At 39.7% G+C, this 27,276-nt stretch overlaps 1 protein-coding gene across 6 annotated transcripts in view; it reads right to left on the bottom strand.

Annotated features, from left to right (window-relative positions):
• ZNF148 (zinc finger protein 148) overlaps nucleotides 1-26,813 on the bottom strand; it is a 130,772-nt gene extending 103,959 nt beyond the window's left edge. For 5 of the 6 annotated variants that reach the window (XM_079923157.1, XM_079923158.1, XM_079923160.1 and 2 more), the window contains exon 1: nucleotides 26,589-26,813. The gene's annotated coding sequence lies outside the window, so the exon portion shown is untranslated. Of the gene's footprint in view, nucleotides 1-12,075; nucleotides 12,168-26,588 lie in introns of those variants that run through there. The other variant, XM_079923159.1, reaches the window with a different exon arrangement.
• Between the last annotated feature and the right edge of the window lie 463 nt (nucleotides 26,814-27,276).

Here is a 27,276-nt window from a genome sequence, read left to right as displayed (position 1 = left end):
AGATCACTCAGGTCAATTTTCAAATGATCTCCTCAAAAACATTACAAGCATGCTCTGATAAAAGTACTTCACAGTTTACAAAGTGCTTTCAAGTGTCACATTTCACGGGACACCCCCTACACACACAATTACCTAGGCAGGTATTAGTGTTTGCCTCCATTCTATAGATGATGAAACTGAGGTTCCAGAGGTTAAGTACCCATGGTTACACAACATCTGTCACGGCAAAGACTTCAACCAGATCCTCTGCCTCCAAATAAATGTCTACTTTAACATAGCACAACCGGAAAGGTCATTCCCAAGTTAAAATATTGATACATTTAATGTTACTCTTAACAATATTCTAAGAATCAAAAATAAATAAATAAACATCTTTGAAGTAAGGATAAGATCAATGAACATAAACTTTGAAATTAAAATGCTATCTACAGTAATAGTTACCATGTAAATAAACAAAAAATTAAATTCATCTGATTTTCATAACACAAAAATTATCCTACTGTAATAATAACTAAGGAAACCCTAGAAAAGAGTATAGGAATACCCATTTGAAAATTAAAGTTTAACTATTTAAATTTTATTTTTAAGTGTCAATTCTTCATGAATAAAAACATGTTAATATATTATTAAAAACCAAAAACAAGAGGGAACTGGAATTATTACTTCTAATATGAAATATAATTACTCTCATTTAAAAACATGTAAATGGTCCATAAAAATCTCATTTTCTGACAATTTTACCTTATTCAATACTAGAGTCAGTCATTCTTATCTTCTCTAAAACACATGCCCAGAAGCACATAAGGCACTAGACACAATGTAGAGGTGTGTCCACACATAAAAGAAATGATTTTTAATCTGATTAGAAATCTAAGATTTGCCCTCAGAGTCAATCTGAGAGTACCTCAAGAAGTGGCTGCAAAGAAGCCCAGTGATTTCTCTGTAACTGCAGTAACTATATTAGTTTGAACAATTCATGTAATATGTGAGATTTTTAAAAAATAGTAGCAGTTGGGACTTCCCTGGCAGTCCAGTGGTTAAGACTCTGTGCTTCCACTGCAGGGGGGCACAGTTCGATCCCTGGTCAGGGAACTAAGATCCTGCATGCCGCATGGGGCAGCCAAATAAACAGTAGTAGTTGATTTAACAAGTTAACTCATCATTTAGAAGCACTAGCTTCTACTAATGTAGAATAGACATTTTCTTATTTGGGCCCAATTTACTCTCAATTAGAAAACTAGGGAATGTAAAAAGCAGGACATTTTATCTTTCCGTTTCAACCTATGAATTAGAAACATATTAAACTGGCTGCATAATACAAGGTTTTCTATATTTGTTTTGAAAAATATTTACTAATATTAAAATACTATTATATATTACTGGAATTATTAAATACCTTAAATACAAATTATCCATAAAATAAACACATCTTTGAAGAAAATACCAGAATTCACAATTTCATTTTAATTAACTATACTACAAAATTCTGTTTACGTGACAGATGCCTAGTAAATTGCATGCATCTATTCCCTGGCACCCTCTTGAACTGGTTATGACTGACCTTCCAAAACCTTCCTAGGGGTCCAATACTGTGGGTTATAATTGAAGCAAACATTGTGCTTAAAAGTTCACAAAGCACATGGCCATAAACCATTATTTTCAAAGCTGAAACAACCCGCTGGGTAGAGATGACGCAGGTTCACAAAAAGTAAGGAATCTGAACTTCCAGCCTAGGTAAGATGGCATAGCTCTCTTTTTCCCTGCCCCTCTTCACTAAACACCATGTTAAACCAGGGGAATAACACCTAAGACAACTGAAAGAAAACTATGAAAACTGATAAGCAGGCAGCTAACCAGTTTGGGACTCCAAGACTACAGAAACAGAAAAGCAGCAGAGTGTTTTAGGTCCCCAGACCCAACAGAAGAAGGCAACCCAGACTGGCATTTCCTAAGGTAGGCCAGACAGTCACACTCCTCCTCCAAACTAAACAGGAGTCCCTCTACAACATCAAGCAAGGGAGATCAACTGGAAGCCCAATCAACAACAAAAACCAGAAAGGGGAAGCAACTCTTGCATCGCCACATGACCTGAAACTCCTGTTTCCCACTTAGAAATACTGAGGCAATTGGGCAGAACTCAGGGACCCAGCCAGTGCAAACATCTCAGTTTGTGCCAAGACTCTCCCTCTCACCCAGAGACATGGAGACAGGGAAGAATTGGGGGTTTGAGGTGGGTACCAGGAGGAGGATCCTACCACAATCCTCTCCCATTTAGAGACACCCAAAAGCCTGATAGGAGGCCATGTCTTCTATTCTCTCAGGCAGCATCAGTAAGGACCAGTGGGAGCCCCAAGAGGATCAGATAAACCAAGCCAACCACAAAGGCTCTGAAAATTAAACTGCCATTAGAACCAAAGTCATAAAAGTGGGCCAAGACCTGTACACTAAACCTAAACAGGGTGACCACATGCTAAAATAAAAAATGTAAATAGGGACCAGAGCCTCCTAACGTAATATATAACACAGAAAATGACACAAGAAAATCCCAACATGAGTGATAATCAACCAAGGCCAATACAGAGATGAGTCAGATGTTGGAATTATTTGAAAAGGATTTTTTTTTTTTGCGGTATGCAGGCCTCTCACTGTTGTGGCCTCTCCCGCTGTGGAGCACAGGCTCCGGATGCGCAGGCTCAGCGGCCATGGCTCACGGGCCCAGCTGCTCTGCGGCATGTGGGATCTTCCCAGACCGGGGCACGAACCCGTGTCCCCTTCATTGGCAGGCGGATTCTCAACCACTGCGCCACCAGGGAAGCCCTGAAAAGGATTTTAAAGCACCATAATAAAATGTCTCAACAATTAATTATAAGTTCCCCTGAAACACGTGAAAAAAATGGAAAATCTCAGCAAAGAAACAGAAGTTATAAAAAAGAAGCAAAAGAAAATTACAGAACTAAAAAATACTATAGCATGAAACTTTAAAACTTGCTGGATAGGCCCAATACAACCATGGAGATAACAGGGAAGAGAATCACCGAATTTGAGACAGAAAAATAGAATTAATCTAATGTGAAAAACAGAGAGAAAAAAGACTGAAAAAACTAACAGAGTCTTAGGAACCTGTGGGCCAATAACAGAAGATCCAACATCCTTATCACTGGAGTCCCAGAAACAGAGGAGAAACAGAGAGGGGCTGAAACAGTATTTAAAGAAAAGATGGCAAAAACCTTCACATGTGTGACAAATACAAACTTACAGATCCAAAAAACTGAGCAAACCCAAAACAGGATAAACCCAAAGAAATTTACACCAGGACACATCATAATTAAATGTTCAAAAATTAAAAACGAAGAAAAAACTTTGAAGGCAGCCAGACAAAAATTACCTATAACGGAACAACAACTGAAATGACACCAGATTTCTCATCTCAACCAAAGAGGCCAAAAAAAGTGGCAGAATATTTTCTGAATGCTAGGAAAAAAAAAAAAAAAAAAAGAACTGCCAACCAAGAATTCTATACCCAGTGAAACTATTCTTCAGGAATGTCTTAGTCTATTCAGGCTGCCATAACAAAACACCACAAAATGGATGGCTTACAAACAATAGAAATTTACTTCTCACAGTTCTGGGGGCTGGAAGTCCAAGATTAGGGTGCCAACATGGTCAGGTGAAGGCCCTCTTCCAGACTGCAGACTTTTGTCTGTATTCTTACATGGCAGAAAAGGGGCAAAAGAGCTCCCTCTTCTGTAACAACACTAATCCCATTCATGAGGGCTCTCCCCCATGACCTAACAGCCTCCCAAAGGACGCAACTCCCAATACCACCATATTGGGCATTAGGATTTCAACATTTACATTTTAGGAGAATTCATTCAGACCACAGCAAGGAACAAAGGAGAAATTTTTTAAAGCGTTCTCAAAAGAAGAAAAACTAAAAGACTATGTCACTAGCAACCCTACCCATAGAGACTGGCTGAAGAAAATTTTCCAAACAAGAAAAAGAATAGAGCGGCTTCCCTAGTGGTGCAGTGGTTGAGAGTCTGCATGCCAATGCAGGGGACACAGGTTCAAGCCCTGGTCCGGGAAGATCCCACATGCCATGGAGCAACTAAGCCCGTGCACCGCAACTACTGAGCCCATGCGCCTAGAGCCCATGCTCCACAGCAAGAGGAGCTGCCACAATGAGAAGCCCACACACTGCAAGAAAGAGTAGCCCCGCTCGCCGCAACTAGGGAAAGCCCGCGCGCAGCAATGAAGCTCAACGCAGCCAAAAATAAATAATTTTAAACATAAACAAATGTGTAAAAAAAGAAAAAGAATAGAAATACAAGTATACACAACAAGGTATCTTTTCCATCATTAGTTTTCTAGATCATACTTACTGACAGAAACAAAAATTATACTACTACTGATACTTAAAACAATTATATTTAAAAGTCAAGAAGGTAAAAAGGTAAAAGAGAAGTAAAGTTTCCACACTTCAGTTGAGTAGAAAAATACTGATACCAGGAGACTGTTATAAGTCATATATACATTAGGTAATAACTACAACAACCACTACGAAAACTATACAAGACAGACTCAAAACATTATAAATAAACCTTTTACAAATTATGAAAGATAGAATCCTAAAATATGTTCTAGTAATCTGCAGGAAGGCAAGAAAAGAGAAACAAAAAATGAAAACCAGAGAAAATAAAACAAAAAACAAATAATAAAATGGCGATTTAAGTGCTAATATTTATCGATAATTACCTTAAATGCAGATGGTCTAAACAGACGAATCAAGAAAGACTGGCAGAGTAGATTTTTGAAATGCCCCACTATATGCTGCTAACAAGAAATTCAGTAACGTACATCGAAAGTAAAAGAATGGAAAAGCTATGACAACTCTTTTTTTTTCAGCAGAGAAACTGTATTAACACAACCAACCAACAAGGTCAGCTTGATATATATAGAATACACCACCCAACGAAAGCAGAATACATATTTCTTTTCAAGCACCCATGGAACATTCATGAAGACAGATTATATCCTGGGCCATAAAACAAGCCTCAACAAATCTGAAACAACTGAAATAATACAAGAGGTACATTATCTGACAATAATGGACTCAAACTAGAAATCAGTAACAAAGACAACAGGAAAACTTGTGAACACAAAACAGTAAAGAACACTTTTTAAAAGTCCATGGGTCAAAGAGGAAATCTCAAAGAAAAAATTTAAATATATACATAAAAATGAATGAAAATAAAAACACAGCATGTCAAAATACGTGGGATGCAGCTAAACCAGTAGTTAGAAGGAAATTTATAGCACTAAATGCTTACATTAGAAAAGAGGAGGGGCTTCCCTGGTGGTCCAGTGGTAAAGAATCTGCCTTCCAGTGCAGGGGACGTGGGTTCGATCACTGGTTGGGGAACTAAAGATCCCATACCACAGGGCAACTAAAACCTGCTCACCACAACTACTGAGCCAAACTACAGAGGCCACGCGCCCTGGAGCCTGCACGCCACAACTACAGGGTCCACGTGCCCTGGAGCCCACACACCACAACTAGAGAGAGAAAACCCACACACCACAACTTGAGAGAACCTGTGCCGCAACGAAAGATCCCACGCACCTCAACAAAGACCCCATTTGCCACAACTAAGACCCGATGCAGCCAAAAAAAAAAAAAAAAAAGAAAATAAACAAAAATCTTAAAAAAAAGAAAAGAGGAAAGATCTCAAATCAATAACCTAATTACTTACCACAAGAAACTTTGAAAAAAAAAAGCAAACTATAAACCCAAAGCAAGCAGAACAGAAACAATGAAGAGCAGAAATCAATGAAATTAAAAATAGGAAAACAGAGAAAATCAATGAAGCAAAAATTTTAAAAGCCTCAAACATGACAAATAAAAATAAAAAGAGAGAAGACACAAATCACCAATATCAAGATTTTAATAGGGATATCACTAAGATTGTACAGCACTTAAAAAGATAATAAGGGAATACTACAAAAAAATTTATACTTTTAAATTGGACATTTAGAAGAAATGGACCAATTTATCAAAATCACATTACTAAAACTAAACCAAAATGAAGCCAATAATCTAAATAGTTCTATAACCATGAACTGGTTATAGAATAAATGAACTGGTCTATGAAATGAATTCTTAGTTGACAAAGGGGCAAAAATAATTCAATGGAGGAAAGATAGCCTTTTCAACAAACAGTGCTGGAACAATTGGACATCCATATGCCAAAAAAAGAGTCTAGACCTAAACCTCACAACCACATACAAAATTATCTCAAAATGGATGATGAATGTAAACATATAACTATAGAGTTTTTAGAATAAAAAAGAAGAGATCCTTCAAGACCTAAAGAAAAGGGTTCTTGGGCTTGGCACCAAACACATGTTCCATAAAAGAAAATAAACCAAACTTTATCAAAATAAAAAACATATGCCCTATGAAAAGATGCTCATTATCACTAATGATTAGAGAAAAGCAAATCAAAACTACAATGAGGTACCACCTCACGCTAGTCAGAATGGCCATCATTAAAAACTCTACAAATAATAAATGCTGGAGAGGGTGTGGAGAAAAGGGAACCCTCTTACACTGTTAGTGGGAAAGTAAATTGGTGCAGCCATTATAGAAAACAGTATGAAGTTTGCTCAAAAAATTAAAGATAGTTGCCATATGATCCAGCAATCCCACTCCAGGGCATATAACCAGACAGAACTATAATTTGGGGCTTCCCTGGTGGTGCAGTGGTTAAGAATCCGCCTGCCAATGCAGGGGACATGGGTTCGAGCCCTGGTCCGGGAAGATCCCACATGCTGCAGAGCAACTAAGCCTGTGTGTCACAACTACTGAGCCTGCGCTCCAGAGCCCACGAGCCACAACTCCTGAAGCCTGGACGCCTAGAGCCCATGCTCTGCAACAAAAGAAGCCACCGCAATGAGAAGCCCGCACACCACAACGAAGAGTAGCCCCTGCTCACTGCAACTAGAGAAAGCCCGCACACAGCAACAAAGACCCAATGCAGCCAAAAATAAATAATTAAAATAAATTAAAAAACTATAATTTGAAAAGATTACATGCACCCCATGTTCATAGCAGCACTATTTACAAGAGCCAAGACATGGAAGCAACCTAAATGTCCATCGATAGATGAATGGATAAAGAAGATGTGATATATATACACAATGGACTACTACTCAGCCATAAAAAGAATGAAATAATGCCATTTACAGCAACATGGATGGACCTAGAGATTATCATACTAAGTGAAGTAAGTCAAAAAGAGAAAGACAAATATCATATGATATCACTTATATGTGGAATCTAAAATATTGAATACAACACAAATGAACATATCTACTAAACAGAAACAGCCCCACAGACATAAAAAACAGACTTGTGGTTGCCAAGGGGGAGTGAAAGTGGGGAAGGGATGGACTGGGAGTTTGGGATTAGCAGATGCAAACCAGTATATATAGGATGGATAAACAACAAGGTCCTACTGTCTAGCACAGGGAACTATATTCAATAACCTGTGATAAACCATAATGGAAAAGAATATGAAAAAGTATATATATATATATGTATAATTGGGTCACTCTGCTATACAGCGGAAATTAACACAACACTTAAATCAACTATACTTCAATAAAATATTTTTTTTAAATGTGCCCTGTGAAAGACCTTCTTAAGAAGATGTAGCTTATCATAGCTATAGGCTGAGAGAAAATGTCTGCAAACCATATATCTGACAAAGGTCTTGTATTTAAAATATATGAAGAACTCTCAAATCTCAAAAGTTAAAAAAAAACATTCTGATTAAAAAATGAGCAAAAGACATGTACAGACAACAAATAAGTACACACAAAGACGTTTAATATCATTAGAGAATGCAAATTAAAACTACAGTAAGATATCACTATACACCTATCAAAACGGCTAAAATAAATAGCAATAATAACAAATGCTGGCAAGGATGCAGAAAATCTCTTACATTGCTGATGGGAATGTAATATGATACACCACACTGAAAATCAGTTTAGAAATTTCTTATAAAACTAAACATGGGGGCTTCCCTGGTGGCGCAGTGGTTGGGCGTCCGCCTGCCAATGCAGGGGACACGGGTTCAAGCCCTGGTCTGGGAAGATCCCACATGTTGCAGAGCAACTAAGCCCGTGAGCCACAACTACTGAGCCTGCGCTCCAGAGCCCATGAGCCACAACTCCTGAAGCCCACGCACCTGGAGCCCGTGCTCCGCAACAAGAGAAGCCACCACAACGAAAGGCCCGCGCACCACAACGAAGAGCAGCCCCCACTCGCTGCAACTAGAGAAAGCCTGCATGCAGCAACAAGAACCCAACGCAGCCAAAAATAAATAAATAAAATAAAAAAAAAAACAAAAAAACATGGCCTCCCATTCAACCCAGGAAGCTCACTCTTGGGCATTTATCTCAGAGAACTATACATAAAATCCTGTACATGAATGTTCATAACCACTTTATTATTAATAGCAAAATACTGAATATACCAAAAGTCCTTCAACAGCTGAATGATTAAACAAAGTATGTATTAATATACCATTATAAACCATTCTTGAAAAGACAAAACTATAGAGATGGAAAATATGTCACCAGGGGACAGGGAGGGATTTTGGGGTAGGGTGCAAATATAAAGGGTAGCAAGAGGGACTTGCTTTGTGGTGATGGAATAGTTCTGTATCTTCGCTGTTGTGGTAGTTACATGAATTTATACATAGGAGAAAATCACACAGAACTATAAACACACAAATGAATTAGGATTAAAAAATGGTGAGAACTGATTAAGTTTGGCAATTCAGATAACAGTAGTGTACTAATGTCAATTTCCTAATTTTGATGTCTTATTAGAGCTTTAGAAGATGCCACTATTGGGGGGAAGCTGGGTAAAGTATACACAGGACTCTACTATTTTTGCAACTTCCTTTGTGTCTATAATTATTTCAAAATAAAGTTGTTGCTGTTTTTTTAATTATGTGAGATGGGAAATAGAGGGCAGAGATACAGATGAAACAAGACTGTCCGTTAACTGCTAACTGTTGAGGCTACGTCACTGGTATATAGAGGTTCATAATACTATTGTATTTTTCACCTTTTTAAATTTTTCATATTAAAAGGTTAACAGAAATATAACATGCTGTATATCAAAATATTAACAGCAGCTTCTTCCAGTTAGTAATTTTACTCTTTTTGCTAATACGCATTTTAAATTTTTTCTATAAAATAAATTTCTTATATAAAACAATTTTTGAAGAAATCTTTGCTCATATAGTCTTTTGTCCTACTTGTTTTTCTCATTTTTAAAAAGTAGCACCACAGAAAAAAATTTTAAACTTAAAAAGAACTCCACTGATAGTTCTTTCTAACAATACAGCACTTAATTTGAAATACCCAATTTAAATCTAAATACCCAATTTATATTTCACCCAATTACATGTCACCTGAAAGTTCCAATATCTTTTTCTAAAATTAACCAAAAGGATCTTGATGGAATAGATTTACAATCAGCACAATAACGGACCATTATAGTGATCTTCACAAAACAGAACAGATGTCTTAAGTTCAAGACACCCTAAGACATTTTAACAATTCCAGTTGGGTTTGCATTTGCATGTTGCCTACGGTATCATAATTAACTTCCAATTGTTTTGTTTTTAAATTGTATGTGGTCTTTTTTAACTTTTCAAACTTTTTTTTACAAAAGCAGATGCTGAAAAGGTTATAATGGTTACAAAACCATGCTAAAGAATTCAACAATGTGCGAATCTGAAAAAAGCAACAATAATTTAGTGGATACTGAGATTCCCATGATGCAATTTTTAAAATTTTAGCTTGATTATTTAAATTTATCAAGCAAAAATGATAAAATACCATTTCCCTCAGTAATAATTAAAATTAATTTTAATTAAGTAAATTAAAATTGAATTATAATAGAAATAACAAAACCGGAACTCCACGTTATCTGTAGGACCTCGGGGTAAGTCACAATCTCCCTAAAACTCTGGTTTCCTTATCTACATACTGAAAGAGTTATACTTGTGTTTTGTTGTTGTTGTTGTTTTTGGTTTTGGCCACGCCACGCCGCTTGCCGGATACTAGTTCCCCAACCAGGGATCGAACCCGCTCCCCCGGCAGTGAAAGCATGGAGTCCTAACCACTGGACCGCCAGGAAAGAGTTATACTTGTTAATCTTCCAGCTCCAAAATCCTATGTACTGATGCTCTAAAATATACTTCCTAACCTTTTACCCATGATCATTCTAATGACAACTCTGAGAAAAGATTTATAACCGATGTGATATAGAGATGCCAATTACATTACAAATAACTTTCATAGGCAGAATATTATTCTCCACAATTAAATCGGGGCTTCTCAACATCAACACTACTAACTCTTTGCACTGGATGATTCTTTGTTGTGGGGGTTACCATGCACATTGTAGGATGTTTAGCATCTACACACTAGATACCAATAGAATCCCCCCAGCGTGACAACCAAATACGTCTCCAGACATTGCCAAAACCACCTCTCGTGGAGAATCACTGTATTAGATTAAAAATTTCCAGAGTTCTTTGGAGACGGGAAGGAGGAAGAAGAGAAAATGTTTTTGTGACATAGGAGGAAAGGCATAAGAAAGGCTAGGAATGAACAAATTGTAGCTAATGTCGTGATAATAATGAAAATAGCAGTATATAAAGCAGAGGAGAAAATTCACAGGTATTCCATCTGTACCTCTGTAAACATCTTCAATAAAGAGGGCCAAAGGTTTTTTAATCTGAAATTAACATAATTCCTCCTCTCCCTAGCTTTTGTGAGGAGGCTAAACATTCTCAAGTTACCAACTAACTTGTATTTCAGTGTATTCTTCAAACACTGAAAATACCCACACGAAAAACACATCCCCCCACAGTTAAATACAATAAGCATCTATCTGTTTTAATCAAATGTAAATGTGCTACAAAATGCCATGAAAAGTAACACTGAGGAATATCCTCAAGTCCTTTATGTATTTAAATAAAGGCCAAAGACATTCAGTGTGGAGAAACTACATACATCTAAATGCTACAACAAAGATTAAACGTTCACACATTCACTTTCTGACTCTTCTAATACTCACTATAAAATCAACTCAGCCATATTTTCCACCAAACAGACAAATACCCAGTTTCCTTAGTCTATTCTTGGATAGGTCACCAGACTGGGAATAAGAGACCCAGAGTCTATTCCCAGCTGCAAACAGACTGGTAATCTCAAGCAAATTATTCACTCAGGTTAAGGTTCTACACCCATTTCACGCTGACAATACTGAAAATCTGCCCAGAAACAAGCACCGAGAAACCCAGGACTTCCTTCTGCACCCAAAGGACAACTGCAAACATATTTTTAGATTTCTTAAATCTAAAAATCTGAATAGGATTTTATTTATAGCAACATTTAACATACTTGAAATTTCAAAACTGTGTGGTGCCTTTACCAACTGCCCTTCATAAAATTAATAAGAAACGCTGTTTTTAATCACGCCATGCCCAATTGTGTAAAACTCTATATGCAAACTACACAAATCATAATTATGTATAACAAAAAAAGCTGTTTTTAATTCAAGCTCTTGGGAAGGGCTTTAACTTTTGCATTTCCTAACTATCTAGTTTTTAGTCTACTACACAAGTAGCTCTTTCCTGGCACTGTAATCAGTGCTTCACAAAGTCTGGAGAGCCAAAGTTTGCCCTTACAGACTAATTCTGGAAAGGCCTTAGGACTGTTCTTACCACTAAACATGCAGGTTTTAGTAGCGCCAATATACGGATACAAGCGTACATTTTCTTCTCTTGATACCAAGTAAAAAAACTGTCTAGTACACCCAAGTTACCCGTCTGACCTTTTCGCACACCATAAAACTGTAAACACAATACAGTCCAATATAAGATTTGAAAAAAACAGGGTTAGGTCGGAAAGGAGGGTGTCAATTAACGTCCGTCGGCTCCTGCTGTCAGGCAGACACTTGTTAGCCGCCGAGAAGCCACTCACAAAGTTTGCCATCTCGCTGGGGGAAGCGGCCCCGACCGCGCCGCGGGCCCCGACCCGGAAGACGGGTGTCTGGAAGGCCCCACCGCCCGCCGTGGCCCGGGCGCGCCAGCCACCCCGGCAGGAAAAACCCCAGCTTCTCGGCGCTCCTCCGCCGCCTCCCTGCACACAGGCGCACTCACGCACGCACGCGCGCGCACACACACACGTACACACAACAAAAGGAAGCCGTGCGAGCCGCGTGCGGAGGTTTGCTCGGGCGCTCATGGAAGCCCCTCCTCCCGGCCCCCATCGCGCCGCGCGGGGCCTGCTCACTTGCTGGAGCGCCCTCCGAGGGCCCGTGGGTGCACGGATTCCCGAGGCCCGCGGCCCACCGGACCGACCCCGCCCGGCTTGGCTCTGCTCGGCCGCGCTCGCAGGCAGCTGCGGCTGCTCTGGGCCCACCACCCACTCAGCTCCGCCCGCCGCCGAGCCGAGCGCCGGCAAAATCCCGCCCGGGAGGGCCTGGGCTCCCAACCGGAGGGCTCCCTACTTGCCGGGTTTCTCAGGAAATAAAACTATTACACTTAATTATCCTTGGTAAAATTCCTCCCTACGTACCGTGGGACATGTAAGGCCCTTTCCTTACCGAACCACTATCAAAAGTAGTATCCAACAGAACACTCCTTACAATAAGAAATCTCTTTCAGTAACCTCTTCTTTAATCCTTCCTCTTCCTCTTACTTTTCTACACCTTAGTTTACTCATTTTAGTTTTCTCTTGCCTTCCTGTTTTCAACCTATGAGCCACATTTTCCCAAAAGAATAATCTTCCCTAAACCGTCTTACCAATTTTACCCCTTTGAAATTTACTTTTCTAATAGTAACAAGCTTTCTCGTAAATCCCTTCCATTACACCTCCCACTTTATACAAAACCTCTCCACAAGTAACTTCTATCATTTAACCAGCATCTACCAAATCAATTCATAAATAACTTTCTCAAATACTGCATTTTTTGTTTGTTCCTACATTCCCTCAAAGCTAACACTCTCCAACTTAACACACAAATTTGCTCCAAATTGCCCTCAAATTTTGTGAACCTATTCCAGAGGCACCAAAGTCACTGAAAAATCTATTTCCTAAACATACCCCAATAACTTAATGATCTTTCCAAATATTCTCTACCAATTCATTTGAATCACTCGTAACAAGACTACCATACATTTCCCCAAAGACTCTAATTACAGAACCTAATCAGATTAACACATTATCTCTACCATTATATGTATCTACACATGCAGGTGTATATGTATGTGTTGACAAGTATATAGGGGACCCTGCAAAACATCAAGTGTGTATTTCATTCTAATCCCTTATATATTGGCTCCTCTCAAATTTACAAGGTAAACTCCTTCACACCAACCAAGATTTTCAGGCATCCATCCCCCGTCTTGTGAAGTCATTTATCTATGTTAAATTAATGTATCATTTTAAAACATACTGTCTCCACTTCCACAATAATCATTCCTCACACTTTCCTTAAGATATCCATCATTAGTCTAACCCACACAATCCACTCAAATATTCAGAATATCTCCCACTCACCAAGGCCTAGCTATGTCTAAGGCAGGTCCCAGAAACAATTCTAGACTACTGGCAGATTACAGCAAAGTTGTGAACTGAATAAAGCGACATCCCTGGGCTGTCTCAGGCCTTCAAAGCTCTGGGTGGTCTCCATAGGTCCTTCATTATTAAATTTGGTGATTGACTAAATGTAGAAATAAAAGAAGAGAAAAAAAAAAGATGAATGACCCAGGGCTAGATTTTGGAACTAATTCTGAAGCAAAGCTGCAATAGGATGGAAAACCAATACTATATATTTTGTGCTTTGTCGTATTTTTCTCACTGCCACTAAATAAGCTCTCTCTCAGAAACGTGAAAGAACATCAAAAACCCTGATCTGAACAGGGAGGGTCATAAAGTATTATTTGCTCAGAGGTCGAAAGAGTTCATTTATCATGTGAAGAATATAATGCAAATACTAAGGATTTGAAGCATACAGTATTTTTCCCTTAATGATTTAAAATGCCAGTTGCTGGGACCACAGCGAGGCACTAATGGAGAATCTCTAAAAGCAGTTAGACCCAAAGACCCAACACAGCCAAAAATAAATAAATTAATTAAAAAGAATAAAATAAAACAAAATAAAAAAAGAAGCAATGTTTAAGTTTTAGCCATATTTTGGTTTTGGAATTGGCATGACAGCTCCTTTAGAAATGTTCAATAAATAATAAATAACTAGAAATAAGAAAGAATATTTAGAACCGCATAGCTATACAGATAATAAATGAAATGAAAAACCAGAGCAGGCCACCCTCCTAAGAACACTAAGAAATATATGAGATAAAAGTCATAGCCAAAAAAAAAAAAAAAGAAAAAAACTATAGAAGCCATTTTAGATCCCTTAGGACACCTCCTTTTACCATCCACCCCATTCTTTCCACTTTTTACCTGAACCTCTTTACATATACAAATTATCACCACACAATTTTTGCAAACAAAGTTTGATGTGCTTTTGAGGCACTCAAGTAGAGACCAAAGATCCCAATGTTTCTATCATTCATGTTATTTTTTTAAAAAGTTATGCATGACATACTATCACCTTTATAATAACATCAAGGATAGCAAGGATTGTCCTTACATGCACAGAGATGGAATAGGGTCCTGGCATTGTTTCCTAAGTAGCATTATGTTTTCTCCATATTTTCTCTGTTACAAGCTACTCACTGTCCTCTTCGGCTTACTCTTATTCCTATTCAGGGCAACTCCAACCTCCTCATTCATTTCTATCCATTTACTAGCTCCTATCAGCTTATCCATGTTCTATGTCAACAAACTACCCCGTGTCTTTTGCCTTTCGTATTAGTACACCTCCACCTCACCATTTTTTTTCTTTCACTGTCTCATTTCTAATCCACGAATATCTCTCAGTTGAATTTATCTCGGTATACTACACATGAATGGAAATGATTTTGCAAGTATAATTTATTTATAAAAAATTTAAAGAACTGGTGAATGTAACAAATCCATCTTTTTATCTCCATCACCATGCCACAACAATTCAGATCACTATCATCTCTTGTCTGGATACCTCCTCATTTTATCTCAAGCTTGGCTTTTCCTGAACAATCTGCTTCTCAGGACTTAGCTATCCATTCTCCTACTCCTTCAGCTTGATAAAAGCACCAACTGCTTCTTCTTGTTCCACAAGGCCACTCCCGCTGCTCTTCTATCACTAAAAAATCTCTTTGCAGTTCACATTACTCAAACCATTCCATCTGCAACACCTACCAGGTTCCAGAATCCTTCCCACCTTCTTTCCCCAAAGACTTCAATTCTACTTTGTCCCATATTCAGCCATTATCCTCAGTGACTGAGGTGCTGAAGAACTGCACGTTGACCTTCCTAAACTCCTAAAACCTTCATCTGCACTTCAGCAACCCACACATATATACTGAAAACAGATCATCAATTGGAAGTGCTGTACCACTAGGATTGTAACTTCAGAGATCTTTTTTTTTTTTTAACCACAACTACTTTATTTTCTAGGTCTACACCTGCTCTTCACCTCCTTCTGGCTTCATTTATCTCCCTACACAGTTTAAATCTGTCCATCAGCCATTTTAATACTGCCCTCTCCAGAATATCATGACGTCCCATTTACATTCACCATGCATCTCCCCAAAGAGAGACAACCTTCACCATCTGTTTTTTCGCCACCTACACAGTAGGTGTTAAGCGCCACCAGAAACCTATGAAATCTTCTACAACTGACTTATTCTAAATACAACTCTCCATCTCATTGACTAATCCAAATCAGTTTCATATCATATCTTAATCTCATCAAATACTCGATCTCTTCCATAAAATTCCCTCAGATCACAACTTCTCCACCTGTAATCAAATCTTCTTTATAGCTTCTAAAATGCTGTATCTTTTCATCCATCTGTTACTTCTTGCCTTCAGTTTCGGAAAAAGAGTTGTTCCTCCTTCCTAAAATAAATTTAATACAGTTCCTATAGCCGATGCTTCCATATTCTCCCAACCCACTTAGCCCTTTAACCCTATGCACTCTGGTCTCCAAATTGCTCTCTTGAAGACCAAAAAACAATTCCATGACCAAATCCTATGACCCACCACCCAAGTTCTTATCCTCTCTTTGGCAATGACACTTGAACCACCTCCTTTGATTTACATCACTGTAACACATGATTCTACTCTGGTCTCTGTAGTTGCTTCTTCTCTCTCCAGTGATTTCTAGTCCTTTTCTTAGCGCAAAGAGTGGGTATTTTTCCCAAGTTCTGTCCTGGAGCTATCTCCAATTCTCTCCCCCTCAGGGTTTCATCCCTTACCCTGTTTCTACATTTTCTATCCTCATATGGATATCTTCCCCCCGAGCTCCCCAAAATAATTTTTAAACCATCGCCTTCTGCTACAATCTAATTTATTCCTGAGAAATTAGAATATATAATTATTGCTTTTACACTAAATTCTTCAATTATTGCTTCAATTAACACCTCAATCATTAATCCAGATAATTTTACGGCCATCAGCGCCCTACCAAACCCAGAATTAGTAGCTTCAATTACCGACTCTATGTACACATTCCCAAATCTCCACTGGAACTCTTTCCTCAGCCGAAGCCAATATTTTTAACTCTAGCTAGATAACTCTCCTTAGATACTTCCACTGGTGCCTCCCATACTGGGCAATGTGTCTTAAAACCAAAGTAGCCATTCTTCCCCACCAAAATGGTTCTGCTAATGGATCCAATAATTTCTTTTAACGGCACCACCATTCTCACAGTCATCCAAACTAAATGTCCTGGAGTTTCCCTTAACTTTTCTTTTTCTCTTTTTCTTCACTGTTTCCCAAAAGCCCATTTGCCATCAAATCCTTCAATTCTTCCTTTGAACTATTTCTTACATCAATCCCTTTCCTTTTATTCCCACTACCACTATCCCAACTTAGATTCTCAACACTTCACACTTCTGTCATAGTCTTCTAGTTACTAGGTTCTCCTCATTGCAAAAAACAGAGAAAAAAACAAAACAGGTCACCAGATTAGTATTCTTAAACGCACTCAGAAATCATCAGTGGCTCTCCACTACATACTGAGTCAAGTTAAAACTCTTTATATTTCCAAAAAGTAGAAACTACTCAATTTTCCAACAATCATGGAATGGATAAATACACTGTGGTATATTCACATAATGAACCCCACAGAGCAATGAAAAAGAATGAACTACTGCTGCACATATCATGGGTGAATTTCACAGACATATGGTGAGCACAGGAAACCAGACACAGAAGTATGATTCCACTAATATGAAATTCAAAAACGTACAAAACTACTCTGTGTGATAGAGGTCAGAACAGTAGTTACTTTTGTTTGAAGGAGAGATCATCTTGGAGGGGACACATGAGGAAACCTTCTGGGATGTTGGGAATGTTCTTTGTATTGAACTGGGTGGTGATTACATCAATGTAAACCTAAAAGAAAAAATTAACCTGTACTCTTAAGATTTGAGCATTCTTTTTTTTTGAGTTTTTATTATTATTTTTTTATACAGCAGGTTCTTATTAGTTATCTATTTTATACATATTAGTGTATATATGTCAATCCCAATCTCCCAATTCATACCACCACCACCACCACCCCACCCGCTCCGCTTTCCCCCCTTGGAGAGCATTCTATATAAGTTATTTCTCAACAAATTTTTAAAAACCAGTTTGGTCTGGATTTTTAGATGTCTACTTTACAGCTTTATTTTCTCCTCCATTCATCAACATGAACCCTAAATTACAGCTAATGTAGACCACCAATCCCTCAGCATATCCAGGATTTTTCTCATTGTCACTCATATCACTCCTTCCCCTTGGAATGCCAACCCTCATCATGCCTACTATAATCCTATTTATCCTTTAAGCTCTAAGCTACGTACCAATTCGTCCACAAAGTTGAACCTGCCATAGTACTTCTGTCATAGACATATGTGTACATATTTTTGTCCCTGGATAAGCTCCTGAAGAATAGGAACATGTTTATGTCATATATAAATGTGTATCCTTCACACTGCCTACCACAGAACCTTGCACACAGTAAGTATACAAAAATATTTCCTGAATTAATAAATCCTGGCAGACCATCAAAAGCAACCTCCAATCTAAACCCTCCTTCTCAAACCTATCTATCGCTGTCTTCACTCACAATGCATTCCTCACCCTACATATTTAATCATTCAGCAAACAACTGAGGACCCACTACATGCAAGAAACTGTAACTATCTATTCTAATCTACCCTACCAAACTACCCAAAGATGTAACCCAATTTCAGTTGCTGCCTTTTGACTCTTTCCCCAACTCTAATTTTCTAGGCATCTTCCCCTCCTCTCTCCGTCCAGTCACATCTCACCCCCTCATTTCTAATCCTCCTGCTATCAAACTAATTCAAGCCCTTCTTAGTTTCTCCTGTAGCCTCCTAACTGGGCTTCTCACCTGCAAATACTCTACCACCACACTGCCCGCAATCTATCCTGTATGGTATAGCTATCGTCAGATTAAGGTATCTAATATACAGTCCTTGATTCAATTCTCTACTCAAAAAAAGTTCAGTAGCTCTACGCGTGCTTTAAATCCTAGACTAACATATTTTAATTCTCACAGCGACCCTTGCCAGAAGGTATAATGATTATCAATTTCCTGATGAGAAAACTGAGGCTCAGGAAGGAAGTAATTCTCTCCATAATCATAGTGGAGGTAAATAGAAGGGACAAAACTAAAACCCAGCTTGTTTGCTTACCAAGCACAACACTATGTCACATCAAATACAAACTACTCAGCTTAGCTTTCAAGGCCATCCATTTTCAACCCAACCCCAACTGAGCCTTCCTATCTTATATCAAAGTATGCCCTATTCATGAACTGTGTTCCAAACTACAGGTTATGATCAATTATTTAGTTCATCGTGAAATCAGTTTAATGAGTGACAGCCATCTTTTCTTTTTTTCTTTTTAGCCAAACAGAATAATAGAAAACATAGAGTGCATCCAACATGGTAAGGACAGTTATTGTTATTGAAACCTTTTGTTTTATACATATACACAAACATTCATACATGCCTACGTTAGGTCAAGATATGACATGTCTTCCTTACTGTGGATCATAGTAAAAAAATTAAAACCAAAAAAAAAAAAATTAAAACCAACTCACTATTCCTCACATCTCCTTGGCTTCTCGCCTCCATGCTTTTGCTTTTGCTAATCCCTTGGGTTGGAATGCTTTCTAATAATTTCTGCCAGTCAGAATCCTGTCCATCCCTTCAAAGACTAGCTAAAATGCCACTTCCATGCTACTAAATGCAGTCCCAGGTTTCCCCTAATCAAATGTTTTTTCCCACCTTTTAACTTAAGTAACATTATTTTTCTCATAATACATTTGTGATCATAGTGTAGTTATTTGTGCTCAAGTCCAGCCCCTCTATTAGAATATAAATCCCAAAGGATGTATCTCTGATTGCATCTAACAGTGCTTGTGCATATAACAAATGTGCATTACCTGTTGACTAAAAAAACTCATCCTATTATTTTCTGAAACCTCAGTTATAAATCAAAATCATAAATAATTTCCACTACATTCCAAACTTCTGAAACTCTCATCCTTCAAACAGTCTTACCATCTTCTCCCAAAATTAGCCATTTCCAATAATCCTCTACCTTCAATCTTCCCTTGCTTTCCTCTAACCATAACCTGTCATATATCAATAACCTTTTTCTTCTTTCAGAATCATACTTTCCATCAAATAACACCTTTCCTTCTCCAATGCTTATCTTCCACTTTATTCTTAGTTCTCTAACATCCATAATGATAGGTCTTATACTCTTTAAACAGATATTTCTTTCATTTTCTCTTCAACTAGACTTCAGTTATTTCAATTCATTTATGGTATACATATTTTTTGTCAGCCCCATTAAACCCTTTGTAGAAAAAGGCAGGTTATGAATAAATAAACTGAAACAAACAAAACATACAGATAATTTAGATAAATTACCTCAGACACTTTCTCATTCATTCATTTATTTATTCAACAAGCATGTGTCTACTGGACACATGTCCTCAATTCTCTTGTCTATTCTATCCTGTAATTCAGAAAGCAACTTTGAGAAAAGCATGCAGGAAACAGAGCCGAGTTGACTCATACTCTTCACTCACAGAGACCAAGTCATTTGTGGGGTACAGGCTCAAAAAAGGAAAAACTACAAGTTATACTAGACATAGATGGAAATAGAGCTGCTCCCTGCCACCAGTTGTTTCAGGGGGCTCAAAATCTACCCAGCAAAGGTGAATTTGAAAAGGAACCAACCAGTAGGAGTAGCTAAAATGAAATAGTCATTTGTCATTTGTGGGGTACAGGCTCAAAAAAGGAAAAACCACAAGTTATACTAGACATAGATGGAAATAGAGGCTGCTCCCCGCCACCAGTTGTTTCAGGGGGCTCAAAATCTACCCAGCAAAGGTGAATTTGAAAAGGAACCAACCAGTAGGAGTAGCTAAAATGAAATAGGCAGAAAGCCTTCAGACAAAAATAGATCCAGACTCTAGGTTCATTCTAGGGCTGCAAGAGAAATTTGGAGCAATTTAGTTCCTCTCCTGAGATCCCTAAGAAATCCTTTCAAATATCCAGCTAAAGTACGGTACACTTAAATCCTTTCCCCAAACCTTAGCCAATACTCATTTCTCCATTCTCTGAACTCCTATAGCACTTACCGTCTGTAAAACTCATGTGGGAACTTAATCATAAACTACCTTGTTCACAGTAATGAACTGTTAACAGAGCCAGAATTTATTTACATATTAAAATCAGTGTGGTCCTCTTTAAAATAGTTACCTTGGGAGGCTACCACTTATTTATTCACTCCATCTATCCAACCATCTGATGCATTTAACCAAAATTCATCTAGTACCTAACTAACTACATGTGAAGCTATTGCCACTGTTCAAAATATTTCCAAATTCCTCTTTGGGAGTACTTTCCAAAGTTAGTTAATAAGTCAATCAAGAAAATAATCCTGGGCTTCCCTGGTAGCACAGTGGTTGAGAATCCGCCTGCCAATGCAGAGGACATGGGTTCAAGCCCTGGTCCGGGAAGATCCCACATGCCGCGGAGCAACTAAGCCCGCGCGCCACAACTACTGAGCCTGCGCTCTAGAGCCTGTGTGCCACAACTACTGAGCCTGCACTCTAGAGCCTGTGAGCCACAACTACGGAAGCCCGCGCACCTAGAGCCCGTACTCTGCAATAAGAGAAGCCACTGCAGTGAGAAGCCTGTGCACCGCGACGAAGAGCAGCCCCCGCTCGCCACAACTAGAGAAAGCCTGCATGCAGCAACGAAGACCCAATGCAGCCAAAAATAAATAAATAAATAAATAAATAAAAATCGTCCCCATTTCTGTGACTAACTAAATTTAAACCAAAACTATTCTTTATTCATGTTACTTGATACTGACAGATCTTCAACATTTCTAAAAATCAAATCTTTCAAACTAAAAAGATTTGTCACCAATGAGACCATTCAGAATAACACTATGCCTTGCATTACTTGTAACTGTGCCATCCTAGAGGGATTATGAACTCCTAGAGAATAGGGACCACGTTTTACTCACCTTTATAGACTCCCTCCCCTCAAGAGCACACAATAGGAACTCAATATATAAGTAAACTGTATATAATATGCTAGACGATAAATCAGAAAAGGTGTTCGAAAAATGTTTTTAACACTAGTACTGAAAGTGACTACCAAAATACAAAAATCCTCATTTGGAGGTACTGTATACTTTTGATACTTGTTTTAAAAAATCAATTTTCTGAAAGAACTGAGGATTGTGGGAGAGAATGGAGGATTGTGGGAGAGATGGGAGGAATGTGGGAGAGAAACAATTGTGGGAGGGAAAGAACTGGAATATAATAGGGAATTTGGAGAAAGAATGGGTAATTTTGTGAAAGAAGGGGTAATTGTGATAGAGTGGCAAGAAAGGGAATTTTGGGATACATGCGGAATTGTAAGAGATGCAGATTCTGGGAGGAAAAAGAATAGTGGAAGGGACAGGGAATTTTAGGAAAGAATGGAGAATTATGGGGAAAACGCAGACTGTGGGAGAGCCAGGGAACTGTGGGAAAAAAGAAAAAAATCAAATTTCTGAAATCTTACACTGTTATAGAATTACTTCACAAATGTCTTCCCTAAAAGAATAAAAATACCATAAGTTCCTTGAGGGAAGAAACTTCATCTAACACTTTATTATTCTAAAAACAAATTAAATCAGACAGATTCTTAAAACAGCTAAAGATCTCTAAACAGTCATTTAGGCCTAAGGTAAGAAAATCCAAATTAAACCAGCCCCCAGCTCCAGACCAGATTTACTCAGATTAAACTAGCCTCAGATTAGAAGAGAACCTTTGGTCCCACCCATTAGGTGTTTCTGCAGGATAGTTCCAGTTCCATTCTAATCCATTCTGCCTTCCCTTATATCTAAAGGCCTTCCCCAGTCAGATATCCCTTTGTCCTTCACTATCTCACACACACACACACACACACACACACACACACACGCACACACACACACACACACACACACAATTTTGTCTGCAATACCTCCATAGTGCTCAGCAGTTTCACACAGTCCCACCACCATCAGTAATGGTGAACACTACTTTCTATCAAGCATTCAACAAGTACTTACTAAGCACTTAAGAATCAAGCTGGGACTTCCCCGGTGGCGCAGTGGTTAAGAATCCGCCTGACAATGCAGGGGACACGGGTTCGATCTCTGGTCCAGGAAGATCCCACATGCCACGGAGCAACTAAGCCCATGCACCACAACTACTGAGCCCATGTGCCACAACTACTGAAGCCCATGAGCCTAGAGCCCACGCTCCGCAACAAGAGGAGCCATCACAATGAGAGAGGCTGAGCACCACAAGGAAGAGTAGCCCCCCGCTCGCCACAACTACAGAAAGCCCACACGCAGCAACAAAGACCCAACACAGCCAAAAATTAATTAATTAATTAATTGGGAAAAAAAACAAGCTGTTGTGAGTTTCCCCAGAGATTAAGGAAAGTCTCAGCTCTAGAGCAGGTTACAATCTAGCTACCTTTGTAAAACAAAGAGAAATAATTCTCATAAACTAATATAAGATTTAGCACTGTATAATCAACATGTGAATGCTGTTCTTATTCAAAGTAAGGAAGATTCTCAAGAGGTGGGGTTACTTAAACAAGACTCTTGAAAAGAGGAGCAACATCTTTCTTTCTATACTCCCAATATCTGTCACCCTGACTCAGGGACGTTGTACCTCATACCAAATTTCAAAAACCAATATTTTATGGATCTATCATAATACATGAGCAGCATGCTCTTTTCCACCATATTCCCAACTTATTAGTGACTTAAATATGCTAATTTCCTTAAAGACTGCCACAAATCTGTCTCACCACTGTAAAAATCTCCTTCACAGTCAACCATATCCAAATGTCCTCAGAATTCTTTACCTTTTCTTCAGCCTCCCACAAAATTATCACCATCTCCATCATACCCTGTCCCTCATCCTTCTCTCCCTCTTATCAAATTTCCCCATCCCTCCCTCTCTCCTCCCCAAAGAAGAAACACATATTCATACCAATCCATTCCTTCCTTAACATAAGAATTGCCACAGAAGCCTGGAAAGAACAATCAAGGATCATTTTAATCCATTCCCAGACTCCCCACACTGAAACTCTCCTGAAGACTGTCAAAGAATTCTGCACAGTTGACCTGGTAACTACTTCCAAGATGAACAACTATCACTGCCAAGCAACTTCTCCTCATCTCTAACCAGCAACACTTACGCTGCAAAGATGCTATTTCCTACAACCTAGTCTTTCCTAAAGGTCCATCCATCAAACTTCCCTTAATCATATCACCCAGTTTTTCCAGTCTAATTTTAAATGTTTTTCTTTAAGAATATTAAAGATATAAAGACATCAAATTAAAAAGCTAAAATAGTAACTATCAAAGTTTGAATAGGAGAAAAGGTATAATGACAGTGACACAAATCCTTTCCACTCATAGTAAGAAGTCTCTTGACTCCTCTTTTAACATCATTTTGATCAATCAAGAAATAAGAGTACATGCATATTACTTGGAGACCTAGAGAAAAGCATGATAAGAATTATAAAAATTAATGATTAAAAGTAGTCTCTGGAAAGTGGGACTGCAATGGACAGGTGAGACAGGGGTTATTGCTTTTCATTATAAGCTCCCTCAGGACAATTTTTTAAATTATGTACATGTATCATTTCATATAATTTAAAGGAGAGAAAAATAATGATATACTTTATTTAAATCCATTAAACTTACAAAAATTAAAAGAACTGATAATATACAGTGCCAAAGAGGGGGAGGAAAACAGACCTCTTCATACTATGATGACAATAAAAATGGGTACATGCTACTATGTAATATATTGAAGCCCTTAAAAAGAACGAATAACTCCAAATGTACTGACATGGAAAGTTTTCCAAATCTTTTAAAAATAATCCTGGATTATTTCTATAAGAAAAATTTTAATAAAAGCCCCTATCTACTCAAATGCTAAATTATTCTCCTTTAGAGTTATTTGCTGAAAGAATGAATGATTGAATTTTCCCATCCCTCCCCCAAATTTCTGTCTTCGCCTTTAATCCCTCCACCCTCTATATCCATAAAAGGGTTTTTCATACTACCCTCTCTTCAGTTTAATTAATTAACATAACAACGTAATGTGTATATAGTCTTTCTTAATAATATAAAAGGTGACTAATTTTCAGATACAGTTTAAGGGTATGGTTCTAGCCCAGAGCTCCCTCTTCAAAATCCAGTCTGGTGTGAGCTCAGTAAATCCAACAGCCTGGGTACATTTCCTGATAGGGAAATGCTAGTACTCCCTCCAACCTGGCTCTAGAATCATCCAGTCTCTTCAGGTTCTCCTAGACCTCAAAACAACCAGTCCTGACCTCCTTGCAACTTAAGACCAAAACAGATATCCTAATCCTCCATTCTGCAGGCCCACACTTTGTAGGCTGATGTATATTCTTCAATACCACCATGCCTCAGCGAGAGTATCCATTCAGGAATAGCGAATGGCAAAAGATCTCCCACCAGCCCCAGGGTTATGGAACCAATCCAGTCAGACTAACCTGAGCTACAAATCGAGTCTCCAAAGAAGGGCCACCAAGCATGGATTCTCCCCACCATTAATTATAACCCTGTGTACTGCAACCCAAGCTGCATAATATGGCAACAGTTCTCTTGGACCAGATAAGCTGGGCAGTGAAGAAAACCGCCAAGTCAAGTAATTTCCATTCCAGCATCTGCCAGCATAGAGTTCACCCAGCCTCTGGTAAGTGATAATATTTCAAAATTGCTAAAATCTAAACTCCATGGCCTAGAGAATCCCTGTAGGCCAGGCATTTTCTTAAGGTCTGCTTTAGAGATTCTCATATTCACTCGTGCAGGTCTAAAATGTCTCAGACCAAACGACAGCCTAAGGTCTAATTATCAGTGACCCCAACCACTGCCGGTACCCGCACTTACCGAATGTCATCTACAGAAGAGCCCAAACAGGTTCGGAACTAGGCCATCCTGGCCCATCTGGAATAACTCTTTAGTCCTTGGGCCAACACTTATTAATTCTGCTACATCTGTCTATTCTATCATGCATTCTCTTCATATTCTCCAGTATTTAGCACTCCCTCCTGCTTCAAACCTACCCTTTCTATTCAGGGAAACTCCTTATATCCCTTCTTTTCTTTCCTTAGAAACGCTTCAGTTCTTTCCACAACGAAATACCTAATGTATCTGCACAATGAACACCCCCCCAGAATCCTCAAGACTCCTCCACAGCCACCCCCTGCATTCCTCCACCTACCCGGCATCTTTCCCTCCGGCCTCTCTCCTAGTGCACGCTCCCACTACGTTTCCTGCAAGGATTCTCTTTTCTCCAACCCCTGCCCTTCCCTTCTCCCAAAGAACACATTCAGGCAGCAACAGTGACTGAGGCCTGCGGTGCATAAAGCACTGCACCAGGCACGGTGATCAGAGACCTGGTGTCTTCCTAAGCTTTTCACACCCACACCCAGCACCCTGGCCACCCTGTGCAACCATCCCACCTCCTTCCCTACCTCTGACACCCCCCTCAGGCCTCGGAAGCCGCCTTCTCGCTTCAGCCACCCCCGTCATTATCCTTTCTCAACCCCCAACCCACCATCCGCGCCCTGCTTCCTCCCGTCCCCCAGCCAGCTCCTGCGTTTCCCTCGGCCTCGGCCGGTCCCCTGGCCACCCTCGGCCTCGCCACGGCCCGCTCCCCCCGGGTCAGGCCGTTACCGCCGCGCGCTCCCCCCGCCCGCCGCCCCCTCCCCCTCCCTCCCCCGGGCCCGGGCCTGCCAGGCCGAGCGCTTTACCGCGGGCGGGTGCCGAGTCGCGCGGTCACCGACTGCAGGCGGCGGCAGCTTCAACCTTTCTAGGGGCCTTAAGAGGAGGGGAAGGGGGGAGGGGGGAGAACTTTTGCTGTGGCAGCTTCGGCAACAGCTCCCACCCCTGCGCCTTTCTCCTCTTCCTCCCCCTCCTCCTCCTCCTCTTCCTCCTTCTCTTCCTCCTCCCAGAGCAGTAGAGACGCAGACATGCCGCGGCTAGAGCGCCGCCGCGGTCGCCGCCACTGCCGGCGCGGTGCATTGTGGGAAGCCCCGCACAAGGGGAAGCGCTCGGCGGCGCCGGCTCTCCATGGGCCGGCGACCGGGCTGGGAAGACCCAGCGTGGCTTCGATTCCGGCGCCTGCGTGTCAACAGCCCAGTGTGGCCGGGGAAGCTGGCCCTGAGCCGCGGGGTCCCTTCGGGCTGGGGCTGGGAGGAAAGCAATTTGAAAAAGACCAGAAATGAGGAAATGTCTATGAGACGGGGGTCCGCCTTCAGCTTTAATCAGTGCTTATCGCTCTGAGAAGTGGAGGATTCGGTGGCCGGGTGCATTTCAGGCTCGGGGCAAAGGAAGGGGCGGGAACCTAAGTGAAAGGTTATCTTTCAGAATCTTTTGGCTTTTTCGTTTCTCCTCTCTTCCCCGGTCCTCTCCCCTGCGACCTCCAGTCGTTGACCACCA

The sequence above is a fragment of the Stenella coeruleoalba genome, assembly GCF_951394435.1.
Source record: "Stenella coeruleoalba genome assembly, chromosome: 5".
Classification (NCBI taxonomy): Eukaryota; Metazoa; Chordata; class Mammalia; order Artiodactyla; family Delphinidae; genus Stenella; species Stenella coeruleoalba.
Note: the sequence above shows the minus strand (reverse complement) of the source record. Positions and strands in the feature narration are given on the sequence as shown.